The sequence below is a fragment of the Malus sylvestris genome, chromosome 11 (assembly GCF_916048215.2).
Source record: "Malus sylvestris chromosome 11, drMalSylv7.2, whole genome shotgun sequence".
Taxonomy (NCBI): domain Eukaryota; kingdom Viridiplantae; phylum Streptophyta; class Magnoliopsida; order Rosales; family Rosaceae; genus Malus; species Malus sylvestris.
Genome location: NC_062270.1, coordinates 23,180,057 through 23,190,135, shown reverse-complemented (window position 1 = coordinate 23,190,135; position 10,079 = coordinate 23,180,057). Strand labels below are relative to the sequence as shown.

General features: G+C 39.6%; 1 long non-coding RNA gene across 4 annotated transcripts; it reads left to right on the top strand.

The window, feature by feature from the left end:
* Positions 1-1,493: 1,493 nt before the first annotated feature.
* Positions 1,494-9,507, top strand: LOC126588550 (uncharacterized). Of its 4 annotated transcripts, none has more exons than XR_007611515.1 (3): positions 1,494-1,524; positions 8,387-8,508; positions 9,268-9,507. It is a non-coding gene; the product is annotated as an uncharacterized LOC126588550 (long non-coding RNA). The 4 variants fall into 4 exon arrangements; XR_007611517.1 differs by lacking the exon at positions 8,387-8,508 and adding an exon at positions 1,660-1,781; XR_007611516.1 differs by lacking the exons at positions 8,387-8,508; positions 9,268-9,507 and adding exons at positions 1,660-1,781; positions 2,542-2,781.
* The last annotated feature ends 572 nt before the right edge of the window (positions 9,508-10,079 follow it).

The window sequence follows — 10,079 nt, the reverse complement described above, 5'->3', positions numbered from 1 at the left end:
CAAGAATGGTCATTGCGCGACCATGGTGACCACCAGGTTCCTATGCAGAAAATAGCATGAATGTGAAATAGATAAAGACCTCACTTGTATAGTGAGAGGATAAAAAGATAGATAACAATCCAACGGATGAGATTGAGATAAAAAAAATCTAATCAAATGATTGCAAAGAGTTAAAATCTTATCTAGATCAGAAATAATTGATCATAACACAAGCATGACATAATCTAATAACGAAGCTATGGCATAGGCATGACAATGAAGACATTCTAGTTATGTTTTTTTTTAAGAAAAAAATTTGGTGTCAGAATTTAAATTTTTTGGTCACAATGTTCACAAAAATATTTACAACAACATAATGTTAAATTAATTAAAAAAAGTTAACACAAAAACAAACAATTTGCACCTAATCAAAATATCACATAATATTGTAAAAACCTAAAATTTAGGGATAAGGACTCTCTCATTGAAGACAATATTCATTTAGGGACACAAAAATTCTCTTTAAATCTTTAAATGAGTACACAAAAGTGGTGGTGGGAGTCCCTAATTAGGGACTCCCATTGGAAATGCTCTAAGTTGCACCTTTCCCACATTTGTTGAGTACATCGATATGTTTTCTACTAAGGGGAGGGGGAGTTTGGCTAAACCACACAATGGGCAACCTAACTTGGTATCGAATTCGCCATCCACAATATTCAAACCTAAGACCTCTTACTTCTAAGCGAAGAGGAATACCACTAAACCTTAGTACTGAGTGATATCTTTCTCATATTTAGAATAGAGTAATCACACTAGAACAAAACAGTTCATCTACCACGTCAATTCTATCACGGGCATATATAGCTCGTGGTAAAAACTATTCAATTACCACAGTCAAGTTTAACTCGTGGTAGATAACATTAACCACCACGGTCAAATTTTGACCCGTTGTTAAAAGCGATTAATCTATAACGAACATTTATATCCGTGATGAAATATCATAATTACCACGAGATATGCTCGTAATGGTTACTTCAAATTACCACATCGTCTTTTGTGAATTCACCACGCCTTTGGCCCGTGGTGGATGTTTTTATCTTCATAATTGAAAACATTTGGAGGAGGTGGGAGATTAAAAATTTGGAGGGCTGCCAAAATTTTGGCATGGCGCCTAAAATCTCTAACTCCCTATTTTCAAAGAGAGAGCGTTAGTGTCACAGCCCGTCCCGGGATTTTTATATCTGGGACGTGAATTGACGTAATTACCCTTGGCGGGCATTAAGGTACGTGTGTGTGTGACATTATTTGAATTAATTTTGTAAGCTTTGGGATTAAACTTTTGGAATTTGAATTTTTGTGGTTAGGGATTTGGATGGATGGTGAGGATTGTGTTGGGCCACACAATCACACACACACGCACTCCCTGTCTTCTCTCCCTCTCGTAGCACTCTCTGTCTCTCTCCCTCGACCTCACACACACCCACACCCAATGTGTACGGCACACACCCAAACCTTCCAAAAACTCGACGGATCGAGGCAACCAAGGTATGCATCTTCATCCTTTCGACGTTCTGAGTTCATTGGTACTAGTTTTAGGAAGTGAAACCCTCGAAATCACGGGAAACCCGAACCTCCATTTTTGAGTTACTGTTCATGCACACGTAAAATGTCGTGTTTCAGGGAATTCTAAGCTTGTAGTGAGCTTAGTGAAGTCCTAAGGAGGCTCGGAGTACTTCGTTTGAAGGATTTGGACGTCGGGATCACGTGGTTCCATTTTGGCCGAATTTCTTGGGAATTTTCCGGTGAGATTTCTTGATTTTTAGAGCCTTAAATTAGTCTATCGTGATTCTACATGTTTGGGGCTTCAATTTGATATAAAATACGAAGAAAATGGGTGAAAAAAGAAGGAGAACAAAAGGTTTTAAAATTGGCCGGAAAACGGTCGCCGGAAAATCCAGTCCGGCGACCCAAGGAAGAAGAAGGGCGCGTGGGGGGCGCGTAGGCCCGTGCCACGTGCGGCGCGTGGGGGCGCGTGGCACATCAAAAAAATAATCTAAAAATATGTCGACGTTCGTGACGTCGAGTAGATCACTGTGGTATATTCATATACCCAAATTGAGCACCGTATGAGAAAGTTATTACGATTATTGGTTAGGTGCTTTAAATAACGTTTTATAGTTTTCGCATTTAGGTGAAAATGTGAATTGACGATCCGACCGTTGGATCGTCACCAAACTCTAATACGTTGTAATACGTAATATTTGAGGATTATTGGAACTTACGGATTGGGAATCCGAGTTACGGATCTTCCGGAATTGGAGTTGTAAGTTCATAAAATAAAATGTTAACCGTCACTTAGTTTTGGAAATTGACGGAGATCCGACCGTTGGATGGTAATGAAATTTCAGGATGTTGTCCTAGAGATATATTGTGGGCCTCTGGAAGTTATGGATTTAAAATCTGAGTTGCAGATCTTTCGGATCGAACTGCGTAGTGATGTGTTTTATATAAGTTATATTCTATCGATATGATTTCTGAGGTTGGATTTGATTATTGTTCTAGGCGGCGATCGTCATGACGCCTTGATGAGTTGTGCTAGGGAGTTGTAGGGCGAACTCCAGGTGAGTGGGCAGTTTTGTTTTCGTATTACCTATATACTATTGAGTTTTCCCAGAAATTGAATTTAAATGAAAGCATGATTTAAAATGCCATGGATAGATTTATATGAAAAGTATGATTTGAAATGCCATGCATAGAAGTATATGAAAAGCATGAATTGATATTGATGCATATATATATGTGAATTGGTGTTGTGGACGCACAGGTAAGTATCAGGTGAGTTTTATGTTATTCATGTGCATTGTTGATGTGTATATTGTTGATAGCTCATAACCTGCAATCATGGTATTAGTGCTTATATTATTCACCACACCGCACGCTCGTCTTGGATCCAAGTAGGTGGATGTCGTACAGACCAAGTGAGGGTTCCGACATGCTAGTCGTATAGATTACTAGATGTGATTCCGACTAGTGGGTGACCTTAGATTATGTGCACAGATGATTGATGAGAGAAGCACTAGAGCGTATTATTACACCATCCATGTCGTACAGACTACTTCAGGTAGTTCCGACTTATCTGCAGTGTAGTGCCGTACAGGTCATCGAGGTGACTCCGGTTGGATTGGATGTTGAGCTATGGAATTAACTGTACAGGACCAACTGCAGGGTCTCCGGTTAATTCAACTTTTCACCTGTTACATTGATGCATCATTTATTTTGTTTTCGAAATTAAAACATGGCATACTTTCGAGTTTTAAAGAAAAATTGATGATTCGAGATTTATGAAAAGTATTATGTTATTATATTATTTTCTGGGAAAAGTATACAGGTTTTACAATGAGGGGTTAGAATTATTTTTGGCGAAATGTTTTTGAAAAGCTTGGTTTTACTGACCCACTCAATTTTGTTTTTCGCCCCTCCAGGTTCTTGATAGCAGAGTTTTGGTGGCCACGAGGAATCCAACGGTATTCTGACAGAATTCACAAAAGTAGGACTCACCCTCGAGGGTTTCCATTTTAATAATTGTATTTTAAAAGCTTCCGAACTGTGTAAATGGTTACGTCACTCTCATGTGACGACCAGCATGCCCTCCTTCGAGACGGGGTGTGTCAGTTGGTATCAGAGCCTAGGTTTCAATCTTGGACATCTTTAGAATTTCCTAGTGTCTTCTGTCAGAACTTTACCGCCTCGTAGCGAGCCACGTAGTTGGGATGAGTTTAGTTTCCCGGATATAGTAGCTTAGGGGGGGAAACTATTGCTAATATAATCCAGTCTATTATCTAAGAAACCCTTTGAGACTGGTTATAAGTTGAATTTGAATCACTTTATGGAAATTATGAACCTGAGGGAGCAGAGTGTTGGCTTACTCACTTGGAAAAGACGTTTTGGGTTATGCAAGTCAAAAGAATCTTCCTTCTGACAGGTAGGTCGAGACGACTACCTGGTTATGGGTTATGAATTTGTATTCTGGTGGAAACAGGAGTGTAATTCGTTGTCACCGGAGGAAACAGCTGATTGAGAATTATTTAAGGAATTGTTAAAGAAAAGATTTATTCCTCCGGTATATTTTGATGGTAGTAAGCAAGAGTTTGCAAAGGTGAAACAAGGAAGATGACGACAAATGAGTATTATAGAAAGTTTTTAGACTTGCCTCGTTTCCATTTGGATATTGTTGCTAAGTTGGTTGAAGTGTTATGTTGTTTTAGGCTGGATAATAAGAAGAAGTGACGTTCTTTGGCGACCACTATCTATTGTACTATCTATCAAGAGTTTACGAGATGTTGTTGAGGGTTGAGGACTCTGAGAATATGATCAGCGTGAGTAAAGAAGAATAAGAAAAGAATGGTGATTAGAGGAAAGACGATGAGTTTAAAGAATCGTCATATCAAGGACATCGAAAGACTCAGAGCTTCAAAAGAAGTGAAGTTAGAACTAATTCTTCCAGCTTAGGTTTAATGCCACTGGTCAGAGGCGAAGTGATAGATTTACTGGTGATCCCAGATCTTAAAGACAAGGTGACTCGAGTAAGGAAAATGTACCTTTGTGCCATAGGTACAATATTAGACACTTTGGAAAGTGTGGGGATCAGTGAATGTGTTCATGTGGACGGATGGGACATAGAGTTATGAATGGTCCCTAGAATCAGTTATTACCCAGCAGTCTTCCCTGACACCACAATATCGATCCAGCAGGTTTATGGACTTAATAGTTTGGTCAGATGGGCCGTGAGTACAGGGATATTTGATGAGTTATAAGTCCAGCCGTACAGGCCACAAGAGGTGGATCCGGCGAACATATTATTTGGAAAATTGAGGAGTAAGCCGTACAGGTCATTCTAGCTGACTCCGGCTGATATATTTCTTATTATGGACGATGTTGCCAAAGAGAGTAATGTTGGAGCACGATCGAGGCGTATTTATGTATTTCTAATGAAGAACAAGATGATAATATTACACCTTCAGGGTGTCTAGTGATGGTGGAAGAAGTAGTTATGCCAGTGAATCTTATCGTATTAGACATTGTGGATTTCGATGTGATTTTAAGCACAGATTGGTTAGGTTATAATCTTGCCAATATGGATTATCAGAGGTTACTCTTATGGGTATGCAAAGTGGATTGAGTTAGGCCGTTATTTATGCTGTGAGAGCAAAGAGATTGTTATCAAAAAGCTGCCAAGGATACTTAACTCATAGGGTGCTAAATGATGTTGCTTCTAATGGTATGAGAGATGTAAGGCGGTTAGACATTTTCTTGATGTTTTCCCTGAGGAATTACCTGGATTGCCGTTAGGCGGAGATATGGAGTTCACTATTGATTTGTCTCCAGGCACAAATTTTATGTTAAAGATTGGTTCATGATGAGTTAAGGGAATTGAAAATTCGGTTACAGGAATTGGTTGACAAAGGTATCATTTAAAGTACATCACGTTGGGGGGAGCACTAGTTTTTTTTGGTGAGGAAGAAAATGGACATTAAGGCTATGTTTTAATTATAAGTAATTGAATCGGGTAATGATCAAGAACCGTTATCCATTGTTGCGTATTGATGATTTATTGATCAACTTAGAGGTCTGCGTATTTCCTAAGATTGACTTAAGGTCTGGTTGTTACCGATTGAAGAGTTAATGATAACGTTTCTACGATTGTGTTCAGGACTCGTTACGGTCATTATGAGTTTCGTGATGCTATTCGAATTGACGGATTCTCCTACTGTTTTATAAGTTGATGGATGAAGTTTTCCAAGAATATCTTGACAGGTTCGTTATTGTTTTCATTGACGATACTCTAGGATACTCTAAGCCGAGAGCAGAGCATGTTAGATATTTAAGTTGATGTTACAAAGATTGAAGGAACGTTGATTGTATGCTAAGTTTAGCAAATGTCAATGTTGTATGAATCAACAACAATTATAAAATGCGTTATATATGCTTAAGGTATTCAAGCGAAATTTTAAAAGGTAGCAGCGATTGAGAATTTGGAACAACCGCGAACCGTGGCTGAAGTTTGGAATTGTCTTGGCTTAGCAGGGTGTTATAGATGGTTTGTTGAAGGTTTTAATGATGCTTCTTTGAGTGGTGTTGGATGTGTTAAAGTGGAAGTGTTAAGGTAATTGTCTATGCTCCGCGACAAATGGAAACCTCATGAGATAAATTACTCTACTCGTGATTTGGAATTAACAACTATCATCTTTGCTGGGAAGATTGGGAGACATTATCTTTATGAAGAAAAGTGTAAGATTTCTACGAATCATGAGAGTCTCCAATATCTGTTTACTCAGATGAATCTAATCTTAGGCAACGAAGATGGATTGGGTTGCTTAGTGATTATGATTGCACGACCAGGGTGATCTTGAAATTTTTGCGACCAAAGCACTTGGTAGGAAAGCTCCAGTAAGAATTGATGCTTTGTATACTTGTTATGTTTTCCTTCTTGCGGATTTGAGACCTACTGGGATGAAGCTTAAGGTAAAAGTTAAGAAGAAGTTTTATTGGCTAATTTTCAAGTTAGGCTGATTTTAGTTGATTGTCTACTTGACGCCTAGAAAAGTGAGGAAGGAAATTTTGGATGAAGCGCATTGTTCAACTTATGCGATGCACCCGGAAGGAACTAAAATGTATCATACCATTCGACCATTTTATTATTGGCCTGGTATGAAAAGAGAAATTGCTGAGTATGTGAGTAGATGTATTATTTGCCAGCAAGTGAAGGCAGAAAGAAAGAAACCTTTTGGTCGGATGCGGCCACTTCCCGTTCCTCAGTGGAAATGGGAAAATATCACTATGGATTCTGTGTATAAGCTTCCACGTACACAGAATGGATTTGATAGCGTTTGGGTGGTTGTAGATCGGCTTACCAAGCCAGCACACTCCATTTCAGTGGGAGAAAAGTATCATTTGAATAAATTGGCTAAGTTGTTCATCACAAAGATTGTGAGGTATCATGGAGTTCCAGTAAATATTATCTCTGATCGACACCCGAGATTTACTTCTACATTCTGGGTGGCTTTTCAGGAAGCTCTGGGTACACAATTACTGTATATCATAGCTTATCATCCTCAAACTGATGGGCAATCAGAGAGGACCATTCAGACGTTGGAAGATATGTTGAGATCTTCAGTATTACAATTTGGTGATTCCTGGCATGATCGTCTGGACTTGATGGAGTTTGCTTATAATAATAGTTTTCACTCGAGCATTGGTATGTCACCATTTGAGGCACTTTATGGTAGGGCGTGTCGAACGCCATTATGTTGGTCTGAGGTTGGTGAAAGGGTATTAGAAGGCCCAGAGATTGTAGATGAGACAACTCAAAATGTTCAGGTAATTAAGTCAAACCTGAAAGCAGCCCAGGATCGACAGAAGAGTTTAGCGGATCGGCATACTACTGATCGAGTATATAATGTGGGTGATTGGGTGTTTTTGAAATTGTCACCTTGGAGAAGTGTGGTACGATTTGGGAAAAGAGGAACGCTAAGTCTGAGATACATTGGACCTTATGTGATCATCGAAAGAGTTGGTGAAGTTGCCTACCGGTTGGAGTTGCCTCCGGAGTTATCTAAGGTCCATAATGTGTTTCACGTCTCTATGCTTCGACATTATATTTCTGATCCTTCTCATGTGATCCCTCCTCAACCGCTAGAGATTAATCCGGACTTGACTTATGATGAGGAACCAATCACGATTTTGGATTGGAAATATAAGGTTCTAAGGAACAAAACGGTTAGTTTGGTGAAGGTGTTGTGGAAGAACCATTCTGTTGAGGAAACTACCTGGGAGACGGAAGATCGGATGAGAGAGATATACCCAAGGTTATTTTATGGGCATTAAGTGCGTTATTTGGTTCTGGGAATTTCGGGGACGAAATTCTATAAGGAGGGGAGATTGTCACAGCCCGTCCCGGGATTTTTATATCTGGGACGTGAATTGACGTAATTACCCTTGGCGGGCATTAAGGTACGTGTGTGTGTGACATTATTTGAATTAATTTTGTAAGTTTTGGGATTAAACTTTTGGAATTTGAATTTTTGTGGTTAGGGATTTGGATGGATGGTGAGGATTGTGTTGGGCCACACAATCACACACACACGCACTCCCTGTCTTCTCTCCCTCTCGTAGCACTCTCTGTCTCTCTCCCTCGACCTCACACACACCCACACCCAATGTGTACGGCACACACCCAAACCTTCCAAAAACTCGACGGATCGAGGCAACCAAGGTATGCATCTTCATCCTTTCGACGTTCTGAGTTCATTGGTACTAGTTTTAGGAAGTGAAACCCTCGAAATCACGGGAAACCCGAACCTCCATTTTTGAGTTACTGTTCATGCACACGTAAAATGTCGTGTTTCAGGGAATTCTAAGCTTGTAGTGAGCTTAGTGAAGTCCTAAGGAGGCTCGGAGTACTTCGTTTGAAGGATTTGGACGTCGGGATCACGTGGTTCCATTTTGGCCGAATTTCTTGGGAATTTTCCGGTGAGATTTCTTGATTTTTAGAGCCTTAAATTAGTCTATCGTGATTCTACATGTTTGGGGCTTCAATTTGATATAAAATACGAAGAAAATGGGTGAAAAAGAAGGAGAACAAAAGGTTTTAAAATTGGCCGGAAAACGGTCGCCGGAAAATCCAGTCCGGCGACCCAAGGAAGAAGAAGGGCGCGTGGGGGGCGCGTAGGCCCGTGCCACGTGCGGCGCGTGGGGGCGCGTGGCACATCAAAAAAATAATCTAAAAATATGTCGACGTTCGTGACGTCGAGTAGATCACTGTGGTATATTCATATACCCAAATTGAGCACCGTATGAGAAAGTTATTACGATTATTGGTTAGGTGCTTTAAATAACGTTTTATAGTTTTCGCATTTAGGTGAAAATGTGAATTGACGATCCGACCGTTGGATCGTCACCAAACTCTAATACGTTGTAATACGTAATATTTGAGGATTATTGGAACTTACGGATTGGGAATCCGAGTTACGGATCTTCCGGAATTGGAGTTGTAAGTTCATAAAATAAAATGTTAACCGTCACTTAGTTTTGGAAATTGACGGAGATCCGACCGTTGGATGGTAATGAAATTTCAGGATGTTGTCCTAGAGATATATTGTGGGCCTCTGGAAGTTATGGATTTAAAATCTGAGTTGCAGATCTTTCGGATCGAACTGCGTAGTGATGTGTTTTATATAAGTTATATTCTATCGATATGATTTCTGAGGTTGGATTTGATTATTGTTCTAGGCGGCGATCGTCATGACGCCTTGATGAGTTGTGCTAGGGAGTTGTAGGGCGAACTCCAGGTGAGTGGGCAGTTTTGTTTTCGTATTACCTATATACTATTGAGTTTTCCCAGAAATTGAATTTAAATGAAAGCATGATTTAAAATGCCATGGATAGATTTATATGAAAAGTATGATTTGAAATGCCATGCATAGAAGTATATGAAAAGCATGAATTGATATTGATGCATATATATATGTGAATTGGTGTTGTGGACGCACAGGTAAGTATCAGGTGAGTTTTATGTTATTCATGTGCATTGTTGATGTGTATATTGTTGATAGCTCATAACCTGCAATCATGGTATTAGTGCTTATATTATTCACCACACCGCACGCTCGTCTTGGATCCAAGTAGGTGGATGTCGTACAGACCAAGTGAGGGTTCCGACATGCTAGTCGTATAGATTACTAGATGTGATTCCGACTAGTGGGTGACCTTAGATTATGTGCACAGATGATTGATGAGAGAAGCACTAGAGCGTATTATTACACCATCCATGTCGTACAGACTACTTCAGGTAGTTCCGACTTATCTGCAGTGTAGTGCCGTACAGGTCATCGAGGTGACTCCGGTTGGATTGGATGTTGAGCTATGGAATTAACTGTACAGGACCAACTGCAGGGTCTCCGGTTAATTCAACTTTTCACCTGTTACATTGATGCATCATTTATTTTGTTTTCGAAATTAAAACATGGCATACTTTCGAGTTTTAAAGAAAAATTGATGATTCGAGATTTATGAAAAGTATTATGTTATTATATTATTTTCTG